General features: G+C 38.7%; 1 protein-coding gene across 4 annotated transcripts in view; it reads right to left on the bottom strand.

Moving 5' to 3' along the window:
* Positions 1-14943, bottom strand: part of CSMD3 (CUB and Sushi multiple domains 3) — a 1253459-nt gene that overhangs the window by 436133 nt on the left and 802383 nt on the right. The window lies entirely within an intron of this gene.

Consider the following 14943-nt stretch of genomic DNA (forward strand, 5'->3'; position numbering starts at 1 on the left):
CGTTCAAGGACACTCAGACTCCTCTCTGTCCCCCTGAAAGCAAGAAATAAGTCTCCCACATGAAGAGTACCTTCCCTGTACCGGGAGGTAGAGAGATATCCTTATCACCAGAGATGGTAAATTTACAGCCAAGGAGGCTGAATAAATAATGTTTGTTAATTTACTACCCCGGTCTAAATTCTGTTTAGAATTTCTTACCAACTGAAGCTCCCAAAGTTTTCTTTGTTCTGCCAAATCCTCAGAGATTCATTGTCTCTTTGTAGAAAAAGTATATAAACTACCTGCCTTGATCATTTCCTTAGGTTTCAATTTCATTACTTGGCCTCCTTGCACATGTAATAAAACTTTTTTTTTTCCTCCTGTTAATCTGTCTCATGTAAATGTAATTCTTAGTCCAGTTGGAGAATTAATGGGTAGAGAAGAATTTTCTTTCCCTTTACATCTCAGCCAGCAAGGATTTGAACAGAGGCAATTTGCCTTCCTCACACTTCTCACATGCAAAACACAGAAACATAAAGTAAGCATGTCATAAATTCTATAAAAAAAAGATATGTTCATGGGGCAGGGGTCTGGAAAAGGGGATGAATTAGTCCTCAAAGAAGAGAATCTGCTTAATTTGAGCCTTCAAGGATGAGTCAGGTTCATCAGGAGGAAAGAGAGAGATAGGCATAACAATGTTTCCAAAAGAGTAGAAAGTTAGGTTAGCACAATATTTAGCAATGCCATTATCTTTCTTAGGGAACCAAGAAGTGATGGGACATTAAAGGGAAAAAAAAAAAGGTAGAAAAAGACCTGGGAAGCTATATCATGGAAAGTCAACCACAGGCAATTGAAAAATTATAGACAAAGGATACATACATACATATATATATATATACATATACACACACACACACACACACACACACACACACGAAGAAAAAGATTTTCATTTAAGTGGCAATTGTATGTAAAGTGGACTAAGGGCAATACATATGGAGTTGATGAGATCATATACTATTATGCAGAGAAGGTATCATCAGACGCTGAGATATGATGGCAATAGGAAAGTACTGACTGCAAGAGATATTTAGGAGGTAGACTCAAAAGCATTTATTAATTACATGCAATGACTAAGCAAGATGAAATCTCAACTGGTCATTGGGCCCCTGGCTTGTAATGGATGGATGGTGATTCCACTCCCATAATGGGGAGCACAAAACAGGATGGAATCTTACATAGAGAGATAATAAGATTTGATGCTGAGGCTAAAAGGTTTGTGAAATATCACAAGAAAAAATAGAAAATAGAATCTGGAGATCTTGTCTATATTGGGCATCATTTTCAACACAGACTAATGCTAAAGCTTTAATGCAGGTAGAAGATAAAGGTGAATGGGTAGAGGTAAAAAAATTAAAAGGTGGTTTAAGATGCAACCTTTTGAAAAAAAAATAGTTTAATTTAATCAAATTAAGTAGGTATTGACCGATACTCATTATTATATCACTGCATTTTGGCAAAGGCTGGGATGGACTATTTCTGCTTGGGTCATTCTCTCCTTTAACTGTTTAGATTAAGATATCTGTAGCTGGTAAAATAAATAAACACCTAGATTTTAATAGCTTAACAAAATAGTTTATTTCTCACCTGACCAAAATGGCCTTCAAATTGACAGAACTGTAGACAGACTTAAGACTCCAGACGACTCACCTAACTTCCTTCAATACTTTTCCACTAGCCCACCTCAGCCCTTAAACCATCCCTCAGTGCAACTGAGTTCAATTTCTATTGCAATAGTCTTGAATAAAGTCATACATCCTCCTTGCCTCTAACTCTGGTGAAATATTTCTTTGACACAATCATGTGGCAGTATAATGAGATCACTCTACTAGCAAGATAGCCTTCCCCCCCCAACCAAACTCTCATGACACAGGACGAGAAAGGGTTGGCCACTTTCAATGTGTGACTTCCTAGAGTGCCTTGCAGGTTATTTCCATTTCAGTTGGCCGGAAAGGAAACAGAGTGTGGAAGACCAGTCTGTGTATGCTTTTTATGAACCATGGCCTACACGTTATTTATACTACTTCTGCTTACTCACACGGTCATATCTAACTGCAAAGGAAGCTGTGAGAAGTCCTTCAGCTGGGTAACTGTTTCCCCATCTACAATTCTATATAACGAACAGGGTAACACAGCTTAAAGATGAACAGCTACATATTTCTGCCATACCAACTAAGAGAGACATGTGTTCCACTTTGGAGTATGTTTTTATATATGTTACTTAATTTGATTCTTTAATAATCTTGTAGCATAAAAATGCTGGTTTCTTTCCTTTGCCAGTTTTGCAGATGAGGAAAAAAGCATGAAACACAACTTCACAAGAAACACAGACCTGGGTAGTGGCAGAGATGAGATTCGAATTTGAATCTTAAAATTCCAAATAAGGCACTATTTCCAAGATAGATGTATTGGATTCCTTTTTATAAGAGACATTTAATTAAACATATCTTGTTCTCTTTAAGGTAGATTTGATGAAGACAAAGATGGATGGTTAGGGGGAAAGAATATTCAACCCAAAGATTTTTTAATACAAATGTGAAATTCTAGCAACACCATTAAAAAAAAAAAAGTTTATTTATTTACATTGAGAGAGAGAGAAAGAGGCAGAGAGAGAGGGAGAGAGAGAATCCCAACAAGGCTTTACATTGTTAGCTCAGAGCCTGATGTTTAGCTTCTACTATATATAAGATATTGTGCCAGGTGCTAAAATTAAAAAACATATTCATGTGATATTTCCTCTGCCCTCAAGAGACACACACTCTTGGGGCGCCTGGATGTCACAGTCGGTTAAGTGTCCGACTTCAGCCAGGTCACGATCTCGCGGTCCGTGAGTTCGAGCCCCGCGTCAGGCTCTGGGCTGATGGCTCAGAGCCTGGAGCCTGTTTCCGATTCTGTGTCTCCCTCTCTCTCTGCCCCTCCCCCGTTCATGCTCTGTCTCTCTCTGTCCCAAAAATAAATAAACGTTGGAAAAAAATAAAATTAAAAAATAAAATAAAATAAAAAAAAGAGACACACACTCTATAAAGAAAACAGACACAGCTAACATGCAGTACCAAGTACATGCTTAAACTGGGTAGACAGTCTAGCAACACAGGCAGGGTCAGATAACATCCTAAGGACATTAAATGGAAAGAATTCTTAAAGGCAATTTTGTCAGAAGTGAATTTAGATTGAAGGAGAAGGAGAAGATGGAGGAAGAGGAGGAGGAGGAAGAGAGGGGGGAGGAGGAGGAGGAAGAGGAGGAGGAGGAGGAAGAGGAGGAGGAGGAGGAGGAGAACAAGAAGAACAAGAACAAGAAGAAGAACAAGAATAGAAGATAGGGAGAGTTGGACAGAAAGGGCAGAGTTAGGAAGTGAGAAATACTAATGTGTATGAGGGAGAGTCCAATAGTTCTGTGTGTCTGAAGCTTACACTTTTTGGAGGAAGAAGGAGAAGACGTCATGGTTTTATGCAGTGGTTACTCCTTTTGAAGCCTTTCCAAACTTAGTGGGCACCTCGGGAACTTGTTAAATGCATATTTCCAGAATACACTTCTAGTAATTATAGGGTGGGATCCAGAAAGCTCCATTGTGAACATGATCCTCCCCCCACCCTGTCTTCACAGGCCATTTTGCTGCTGTTAGCCCATAGACCACTGACCAAATCTAAGATATGACCGGTCTGTGGCGTCAAGATTCTCCTGGATAATGTCTCAGGTTCCTGAGATAAAGAGGTGTTTTGCATCTGTTAGTGAAATACAGATTGTTGCCTCTAAGCCCCCTTGTCTTTGGCAATAAAAACAGGGCATGCATGACCAATATAAAGTAGGCATAGTTCATTTATCTACTTTTATTTCTCTAAGGTCTGAAGAAAGTCTGTTATAAATAATTTGCGTTGGAGTGCTGACTCATTTCTGTGTTGCTTTAAGTAGAACGGACAAATTCAAAATAGCCAGTATGTTTTAAGACCTGTATGAAAGAGTCAAAAGTGCCTCAGCCTACATTCAGATAAAATTCAGATAATGTTTAGTGTTCCACAGCAGGAGACGCTCTTTCATCTGAGAAGCGGCAGTTAGGTGCTCACAAGGGATTTGTGGATGGGAAGAGATGGCTTTGATCTCAGGGGTTTGGCTATAAGTGAAATTACAAAGTGAGTATTCTAACATTTGGTCTGAGAGATAGCCTTTCTGTGCAGCTGTGCATGGTAAAATCTAGATACCACATCCAGGTTATCAAACACTGATGTTTCCATCCTTCTCCCCACCCTACCTGGCTTTGGGGATATAGGTATGGGAAGTAATCACTGACTCTCTTCAACCTCAGAGAGGTTGGGTATTGTTTCAAAGAAAATAATGAGAAACATGTTGGGTCTGAATTTAGGATAAAAAGAGAAACCAGAAACACACAAATTAAAGGGCCAGGGTTACAGAGAAACAGGCACAGCTCTGCACCTTCTTCCATTGCCCCTTTATCCCTTCTCTCAGACTCATCCCCCTCTCCCCCACCCCAACAGTGGGAGCAAAACCTTGCAGATTGTTAGTACTTCCATTTCTCTAGGGTAGCTCTCCAGGAGGATGGAATTTAATACTACATAAACACATAATTAAAAGTGGGGTTTATTTTTAGATGTATACACATTCTCTCAATGAGAACCACAAATAAATTCTGATCTATGCCTTGGATTGTCACTCTCATTGCTCCCTCAAAAGAAGTCCCTCCAAAGAGAATGCAATATCTGTGAATGAGAAGGGTTTCCTTTCATTTGAAGCTAATTGAGTTCAAGAGAAAAAACTCTTATACTCAAAGGGAAAGTTCATCAGGCATGTGGATTCAGCCTTTTCTCCCAAAAGTTCTTCAAGGACTTCCATCCCATCCTATTCACTGAAAGAATTCTCTCAGATAACCCATTAGAGAGTAAGAATGAGAATAAGCCATAGTGATGCAGAAAGTTCTCCTCTGAGGGCAAGGAAGTTCTTGCTTGAGCAAACATTTTATGGTACATTCTGAAATTGATGGAACAAAAACAGAAATGGTCTCTTTCCTTTTTTCCTTTCCTTTCCTTTCTTCTCCTTTCTTCTCCTTTCCTTTCTTCCTTCCTTCCTTCCTTCCTTCCTTCCTTCCTTCCTTCCTTCCGCTGCTTTCAAGCATGCACTGGCAAATCTCCATCTCCTTAAAAAAATGTTGGACAGATCCTCTAATATTCTCATCACTTTCAGTATTAAAAAACTTGGTCTAGCCCAGTGGAAAATTCTTATCTCATTCTCTCCACCCATCCATCCAAGGTCCATCCTTGAGCAGTGGCCATAGAGGCTTGGAAGATGGGGAGAAGGGTGCTGATGGAGAATCAGAACTTGCTGATTCATTCCTCCATTCACTTCAGCACTTGGAATAGTCTCCCCCCTTGTCTTGACTCCTTCCTCTTCCTTTTAGGTTCTTTTCCTTGTGATGTGTCAGGACTAGGACAGGACAGATTGTGCTGTCAGTCTTTCCTGGCTATGGCTGTTTTTCTCATTACCCCTGACTGTTCCCCGATGCCTTTATTTGTCAGATATGGAAAATATTTGTTCTCCATGAGAATAAATGTGTCCTTTGGAAAGACCAAGAGTGGGGAAGGTGGCTTCTTATAGGAGGAGCTCAACCTTTTCCAGTAACTTCCTTGCTCCTACCCCTGGCAGTATACCCTATGGTTTCAGGCTGTTGAGTTTCCTACAGTTGGTGGCCAAGCTTGGGTACCTTCTTTAGTATTCATTTAATGCATAGGAAATGCATATCACTGACTTGCCAAATTGTTTGAACTAGACAGCTTTCCTCGTCTTCAGTCTGTCAGCTTTCACCACTTTTCCTACTCTTGTTCAATCAGCACAGAAGACAGATCAGCAAGTACTACATTGTATAATCAGATATCCACCTGGGGATTCTTGTTTCTCATTCTCCCAGGCAACTCCATTCTCTATGAGGGATTCTTCTAAAGCCCTTCCCTTCAACTTGGATTGAGAAGAAAAAGACTAGCATCCTCCTTCCTATAGGGAGATAAATGAAAAACTGAACAACTTTTGACTTCAACAGTTTCAGATAGATTGACAGATAGATGGATAGATCTAGATCTTGATCTGCCTTGCTTTCTTTTTGCTGCTTATATAAATTGGGAGTGGGGTGCCTGAAGTTATGATTAAGAGAGATGAGTTAGTTAGAACACACTTAATTAGCCATGAAGGGGGTATCTGGACTTCAATTTATTATTATCTTTATGATTTTTTTTTTATAGAATGGGTATTGAAACTTTTTTCTCCTTGGTTGAGCATCTAGGTGGCCAATTCCAAAGCTATAGAAAAATTTGCTTCTATACCTTGTTTGCCATACATTTTGCTCCTAATGTTTTTTCTTGTCAGGGAGGCTACAATGGCAATAATATTAAATATTATGAATCTTCACAAGGAAGAGGTGACTTCTCTTTCACTTAGTCTTAACTTGGTGTCTTAATTAAATCAACAGCTTTGAGCCAATAGCAACTCATCTGACTCTTCCAATGTATTTCATTAAATGTAATCCTCTTTATCTACAAAGCAGTCCAAAGAATGTATTACATCCTAATTATATTCAAGAACATGACCATGTAATCCAGAAGGCCAATATTCTATTTCCATTTTTGTTGAGGGGATTGCTTTAGATCAAAGAAGCTATTGTTAGCTAGCTACAGCTCAGAGAGCAAGGGAGACATAATCCAGGTAAAAATGAGGAGAAATGCAGATAGTGTGTATGCATCAGAACCCTTCTGAGTCTCAGTGGAGAAATGACTATGAAGAAATTAATCAGTGAGCATAGGTGAATTGGGCAACAAATCATTTCTACAGAACTGAATAGGAACAAGGGAAGAAGCCCAGTTAGGGACTTATTGTAGCAATTTGGGCCAGAGATGATGGTTGCTGGGACCAGGATGTCAGCAGTGGAATAAGTAAGAACTAGATGAGTTTTGAATATATTTCAAAGGTACAGCTAACAGATTTTTCTGATGGATTATGTATGGCTGTAATAGAAAGAAAGGAGTCAGAAATTACTCCAAGAAGTTTGGCTTAAATTACTGGAAGAATGGAGTGCTATTAATGATGATGGGGAAAGTCTGTGACAGTAGCAGGTTTGGAGTGACAGGGGGAGATCAGATCAGTTTTGGACAGGTTAAGTTTGAGATGCCTATTAAACATCTACATGGAGATGTTGAGTAGGAAGTTGAATATATGAGTCTGGACTTCAGGGCAAAGAACTAGGCTGGTGATGTAAATTTGAGAGACATCAGCACATAGATATTATTTAAAGTTAGAGACTGGTTGACAGTTACCCGTAGAGTGAATGGAAATAGAGAGGGGAAAATATTCAAGACCTAGCTCTAGAACAAACAGAGATCATCAGGATGAGGAGAAACCAGGAAGAGAGACTAAAATGAGCCTGAGTAGTATATTTAATAAAATGAAACTCAAAAAATATATAAATTTTAGATTGTCTAACTTATTTTACCATGAACAGTTAAATAATTATAACCCTAAAGTATTAAGAAACATCTGATTTTAAAAAGTAAATGGTTATGTACTTCAGATTTTATAACAAAATAATGAATACATTTTAACCCAACTCTCATTTTTGGTCTGTAAATAAATCCTTCTCATCTTTCAGTCTACCTGAGTTGAGTTCAGTAGCTTTAAAAAATGACATTCACCAATGAATAATAAATCCTCATACTCAGGAACAGTTTCCTTCTATGACTGCAACAAAGATAGGAGACTTAATTTATGTCCAACTGTCTTGATTTTTAAAACAGGAAACTCTAGATGACATAGTGTTCACTGCTTGACACCTAGAAAGAGAACTTTCTTGTTTTATTCTGTCTTATGGCATGGTATCTTTTTCAAGTTCTTTTGGGATTTGTTGGCTGGTTTATTACTGGCAAATACAGAAGCAGGCATTCATAAAGTAGAAATGCGACCCAGAGAATAGCTTGACAAGATATGCCAAAAACTTGATCGTTCTCCTCTTTTATTTTTTTAAACTCATGCATAATTTCTTATAATGAGATATAATGCATTTACCAACCTTCCAAGGAGATAGAATCTCAACTAAAACTATTAGAACAGGCTGAACTTTCTTGGGGACACAGTAGAGTGGAATGAGTAGGTCTCGTGTTAGCCTAAGGGTTGAATGTGGAGGAGAGAGACTAAATACATGGAAGCAAGGGCATGGGGCTGAGACAGGGAAAACAGGAAGGGAGAGAACTGCTTAGTGATGATAGGACTGTATGTAAGCATGAGAGAGAGAGAGATAGGATGAAGATGGTGATGATGATTATGAATACAATGACAATGATGATTATGAAGATGATTTTTACATGTAACAGCTATCTTGAATGGGAGGATGGGGGAAGAGACAGCTCAAGAAGGTATTTGGGAAGCTTTCTATTTACTGTACTGCATAAAACTTTCATATCTTAACTCTTAAAGAAAAACAAAGCAAACATGTCTGTTCTTTATTAATGCTTCCTGAATAACTAGGACACTTCCTGAGTCTCCTTGAATCAAATCATACCACATAACTGAGCCATACCAGCAGCTAAACTATTAGAAAAAATATATATAGTGCCAAATGATGAATGATAATCGCGCTGAGCAGAATATCAATGCAAAGTCAGAAGGAGATTATAGAGACTACTCTAGATTGAAATGACAATCCAGGAGAGACTGCTTAGTTCAGAATAGGGTGTTCCAGCCTAGACTCTAGTTGAGGATCACATTTGAGCAGTGTTACACAAATTCACAAAAAGGAGGTACTCAAAAGACTTTTTCATGATATCACTATCTGGAAAATGGTTCTTAGGTAAGTCCAAAGGACACCCAATTTTTTGAGACACCGGAGTGCTTTCTCAAAATGGAGAGGTTGGTATATATCTCCTGACCAGCTCCATTGACCTTGCATACTCCCAAAGGATTGATTGCTACTGCTGGATCTCAAATTAAAGTGACCTTGGTAATCACTAGTTCAAGCCATTTCCCTCTTGGAAAATGCCCTTTTCTAATGTGCATGAAGGAACTGTCAGGACTAATGGGAACACTGTCATCAGTTGTCAATGATATCATTCTTGTATTATTCATTATTGTTATTATTGATGTTAAAAAGAGAAATGCTTATTTGTAACCATGTCTCTATAAAAAGTGAGAAACCACACCTCCCTCTTAGGAGGGCAGCGTGTTCTATTTAGCCCATCTAATCTGTTTCTGTTATTGCCTTGCTCCTGTAAGCATTTGAGGTTATGACTCCTGATCTATAGCACTGGGTATTAGGTACTATTTGTGAACTCAGATCCATCAAAACCTCCATCTAATGGCAGTCAGCCTCACCACCCTAGAGGACATGAATATCCAAATGAATTTGAGCTGTGTTCAAATGCTGGAACGTCATATGCTGGGGATGTGGTAACCTCATATAAACAGTTAAAAGTAAGACTTCCACTAGGAAAAGGTATGAACAGATGGGAGGATCAGAAGCACCTGTAACAAGTACATGTCAGAGTTGATTTATAGCCAGTTTACCAAGTAAGCATATATTTAAACCCCACTACAAAGAGACTTATGAATCTGGTGAAGCAAATCAAAGCTAAGAAAAAAATAAGTTAATTATGGCTATACTTTAGAAGGATGAACTCAGACTAATAGAGTTTAACCTAAAAATGGTAAAGATAGACAATGAGGAAAGAAGGCCAAATAATGATGCTCAGATCATTTAAGGTATGGAAAATATATGTCTTAGCCTTTTATTTTTTTTTTTTAATTTTTTTTCAACGTTTATTTTTGGGACAGAGAGAGACAGAGCATGAACGGGGGAGGGGCAGAGAGAGAGGGAGACACAGAATCGGAAACAGGCTCCAGGCTCTGAGCCATCAGCCCAGAGCCTGACCACGGGGCTCGAACTCACGGACCGGAGATCGTGACCTGAGCCGAAGTCGGACGCCCAACCGACTGCGCCACCCAGGCGCCCCTGTCTTAGCCTTTTAGAGCTGGCATTTGGACAGGCAGATTATGGTGGTCAGAAACTAGTGAGTTTCCCAAAGCCCAACAAAGGAAACCTCTCTGAGTCAAATATCATACCTTGAATTTTGTCTTCTGTATAGCAGTATTCATTATAAGGAACATTCCAGAAACTAGTAATGTGATTTTACTGAGAAAAAGACTCTCCTGCTTGGTACTATGAAGGAAATCTAGTTGCATATTATTCCCTTGAGAAAAACAATTAAGTGAAAGCAACATCTTACCCATATTTCAGAAGATACATTCATACGCACAGGTGAAGAGAGAAATAAACCCAAATACGGTAATAGATTGCTCCTTTCCCCCATTTTCCAAATTTCCAAGCACCTAGGCTTGTAGAAGAGACTTTGAAGTAAATGTGGTGAGTCTCACAATGCCCTCAGAGGCCCCTGAGAAAAATTCTGATCATATTAGGAGAAAGAAAAAGGGTGTGGAAAGAAGAAAACCCAAGGGAAAAATATTCTAAAGAGAAAACTGAACTTCCTGAGGGCTGAATTTTAGTGAGGAGGCTCACAGGTGCCCAACAGGGGTTTGGGCTGTGCAGAAAAAAAAATGAATGTGAGGGCAGAGGGGTCTTGAGGGGACCACAGGGCAAAAGAGAGAGGGTGTTTATGTAGCTGCTCTGAGGGGAAACTTTGGTGAAGACAGAAGAGGAGGATTTTTAGGAAGCTTTCATGGCATATCGTGAAAATCCCTATGGCAGCCCATTAAAGTAGACCTATGATAATCGTCTACACTATTCATGGGCTGTAGGTAGACCTTTGAAGGAGACACCATGCAGAGACTGGCCCTAGATACAGCCAGTTATATTCAGGCTACAGTCTTAACGTATAAGTGAAGAAGTCATTGATTGTCACTAAACTGAGTTAGGCGAACAGTTTGTAGAATTCAAAGTGATTTTGAATCAATGCTGATTACAATAACTAATGTGTTTTGTTTTCCATTAGCAAAACTGAAAGATCATAAAGCTTTAGAATGTCTGTAATCTCTCTTTCTCATGAGGGAATTTCGTCAACCCACTCTAGAGAAAAGGGTTCAAATTTTCACAAAGATAGCTTAAATCTATCCTTAGTTAATGCATCAGTGGTGAACTTCGGGTCAGTGAATAAAATGTATAACCCAATTCTGTTCCACAATTGTATTTAAGCTCCCTGAAATGAATCCAAGTTCAGCTGTGGGATCATAGAACTGCAACAAATTATGATCTCATGTCTCTCTTTCCTCTCACTAATCCCTATTCAAGGACTAGGACTGATAAAACATTTCCTTTCACTTTTTTCAACAATTTTCTACAGTTTTAGAGTTGAAGACTGGTTGTCATGGATTACTAATTTGCCAAATGCCTAAACTTCTAGATAATTGCAATAGACGGTGTTGGGGGGCGGGGGGCGGCAGCGGTAGTGGAGGGAGAGGGCAATCTTTAAAGAGGTTGAAACTCTGGGTTTTATTATCAAAACATTTTATACTGACTTCCTTTGCTCTATAAATTCTGATTGAAACAAGCAACTTCCTTCTTCCTAATTTTAACACATAGCAATCCAAACATTTTAAGCAACTTTCAACAACGCATTTAATTTTGGAATGTTCTGAGAGAATAAAATGTAAAGAATTATTTGTATTTATCAAAACATACACAAGTATGTATTTCACCTATATAAAATATTTAATATGATGACAAAAAAGTTTCAGCTAAAATAGCAAGCATATATTGAAGGCTGTGATCACGCCCCAAAAGATAAATTGCAATAAATAATAAGCAAAACTTCTCTGTCAAAATACAGGTCTAAAGGACAAAGAAGTTGGGCAGAGAGGGCTCCCAGACATAGTTTTTTGCATCAGTGGGAGCGGCTGAGTGGTAGAACCACCACCACGATGAAAACACATTAGGAGAGAAAAAGAATGAGCTTTCCTCGGCTAGTCTCAGGCTTTGGTTGTTCACAGCTAAGTGGAATTGAGGCAAAACTAAAACTAAAGGAAATCTTTACAAATCTTAGAGTCTCAGAAATTACACCCACCAGAGTTAGTTATACAGGAGTTGACAGCAGTCTGCTTTATTGGGTGGAAACTGCCTCACAACATGGCCTGGGATATGGCAGGTAACCTGGCCCAGTGCCACGGTAAGATCGCTTTCAGCCCACTCTGACTCTACCTTCCCTGTCTCCAACTTGATTGTTAGTCATGTTCCCACTGTGGGATAAAATCCAGAAACTGGCAAAGTGAGCCAAGTGTCTGTAATTTCACTCATACACACAGAAAAAAAATACTCTCCTTCGGGAATTCCACAAAGCTCTTTTTAGGATGTCACAAGGGCCTCCTGGCCCGTGCCAAATTAGAGTTCAGAATATTTGTTTCACTCGTGTTTAAAGGTTAAATACCATTTATTTTTCACAGTGAAAAATCTCGCTAAAATTGTTCTCTCAAATGAAACAGTGATTCATAAAAAGATTTGTTGGTGTCAAGCTCATTATTTTTACTCCCCGTTCAGCTAGGAAACAAGTAGCTTCTCAACCAACACCCAAGTGAGACAGATGAGGCTCTAACCAGACTCAACAGTTACCCAGAGGTGGTTTCTGTCCACTGGCCTGTATACAACTCCTAGGGCAGAGAAGGGAGAGGCTCTGATCATATCACTTCTGAGCTAAAGTGGCTTCCCTCTGGCCACAGGATAATTTTAATCCATCCAGGATTGTTCGCAAAGCCTGGCATGCTTGGCACCCCTCTTATTATCATCAAACCCTGAGCCTCTATCCTCCATTCCAGTACATTGAATCAGTGGCATTCCTTCGGCCTGAACCCATTTTTTTCTTCCATCTCCTACTTTTCCTTCAAATACTAGTGTAGGCTTTTCTGACTGATTCCTCAAGTTTGGATCAGCAACTGTTCAGGAATGAATGTGCTCAAGGGCAAAGTATAATGGGAAAAAATGAACATTACTTTCTGTTTTTCTTTTTTTAATTTCAGCCTTTTATTGGGCAATCCTGTCATGTTGTTTGAAAACACAATAGCACAATCATAACCATCGCGAAGGTAGCCCCGACTAAACTCATAACCTTTGAGGTTTGGAAAAGAACCGTGAAGTCATCTAGTTCAGTCCCTAATATTACAAATGAGAAAGTGATTAGAAGAGGAGGCGGTGCTAATTGAAGGGGCTAATAGGAAAGCATAATTGCGTGGTCTGGAGTAGTTCATCACGAGACATTATGAAAATGTTCAACTCAATGAATGGCAGCATTTGTAGGTAATGGCTGTATTAGTCAATGAAGTCTGCTATACTTCTGGAAATTATACATTAAACATTCTCAATTTAACAGCCAGAAATTGAAAAAGAAAACAATAAAGTTTCATTGTCAGTTTGGACACACGTTAAGAAGAAAAATTGGGAGAGCAAGAAAAAGAAGTAATTATTTAAAAATTATCACCTAATCATTACATGGTGATCTGCAAAAAAGTGTTTCCTGGCTCTAGTTTATCTGTTCCTTAGTAAAAGTTCTTCTATATCATTTTTTTAAAATATTTATTTATTTATTTATGAGAGTGTGAGTGGGGGAGGGGGAGAAAGAGAGAGAGAGAGAGAGAGAGAGAGAGAGAGAATTCCAAGCAGACTGCACTCTCAGCACAGAACTGGACATGGGGCTTGATCTCACAACTGTGAGATCATGATCTGAGCTGACATCAAGAGTTGGACACTCAATGGGCTGAGCCACCCAGGTGTCCCCTTCTACATCTTTTTAAATAAAATAGATATGTAACCTTTGGTACTGGAGTGGAAGGAGAAAAGAAGAATGTTAATCCCAATGTGACAATTCTAAATGAAGCTCCACACCTCAGATACACAACCTATAGATTCTAAATCGACACACTTATAGGGGTGCCTAGATGGCTCAGTCAGGTAAGCATCCAACTTTGACCTAGGTCATGATCTTGTGGTTTGTGAGTTCCAGCCCCGTGACGGGCTCTGTGCTGACAGCTCGGAGCCTGGAGCCTGCTTCAGATTCTGTGTCTTCTTCTCTCTCTGCTCCTCCCCTGCTCATGCTCTGTCTCTCAAAAATATATAAATGTAAAAAAAAAATTGTTTAATAAATAATTTGACAACTATACTTGGTATATTTTATTTTTAAGTAGGATCATCCTTCCTTCTTGTCAATATAATTAGTGACTTTAGATAAGTGTATATATTCAAAGATGTAAACTTTCAAACGTTGCATACACACACGCATACATTACGCACATACATTCCTTTGAATTTTCTTGACTATATCTTATTGAGTAAATCAAAATTGAAAAAAAATGTTTAGTGAACTATGCTGACAAAAAGCACACATTTTAAATAATGGCTGCTTTAAGCATAAATTTATTGCAAATAATAATTGTTAACACATTTTTGAAGATTCAATATCAATACCATAAATAGTTAAAATACCAAGAAAAAAGATGACTAGAAACTAGAAAGTGTACTAAACTGTAACTCTGAAGTACACTAAAGAGAATTTGCACATGCAACCAATATTTACCATTTATTAATGTATACCTTTTATTAAGAGTTCTTTTTAAAGGGGACTTTTTAAAAGGTTTCTAAGCAATTATTTTAACATGAAAAACTAAAAGTGTAATTTGTTTAACACATATACCTAATGTATATATGCATATATGGTTAAATACAGTTTCCAGTGCACAATGATGATGGTATAATAGAAGAAGATAGGATTCAGTAGGAAGAGAGGGAAAGATTAGGGCCTGAGGTCCCTGGTTGGGGAAAAACACCTATTTTGTAACAATGTTGGGAGTATCTGACCACAGCAAACCGCCCCAGGCCTAAGGTTCTTCTTAAGAACATAACAGACCCCACCTACTTCCTCTCG

This window comes from Herpailurus yagouaroundi, unplaced genomic scaffold (assembly GCF_014898765.1).
Source record: "Herpailurus yagouaroundi ecotype Mexico unplaced genomic scaffold, PumYag 186, whole genome shotgun sequence".
Lineage (NCBI taxonomy): Eukaryota > Metazoa > Chordata > Mammalia > Carnivora > Felidae > Herpailurus > Herpailurus yagouaroundi.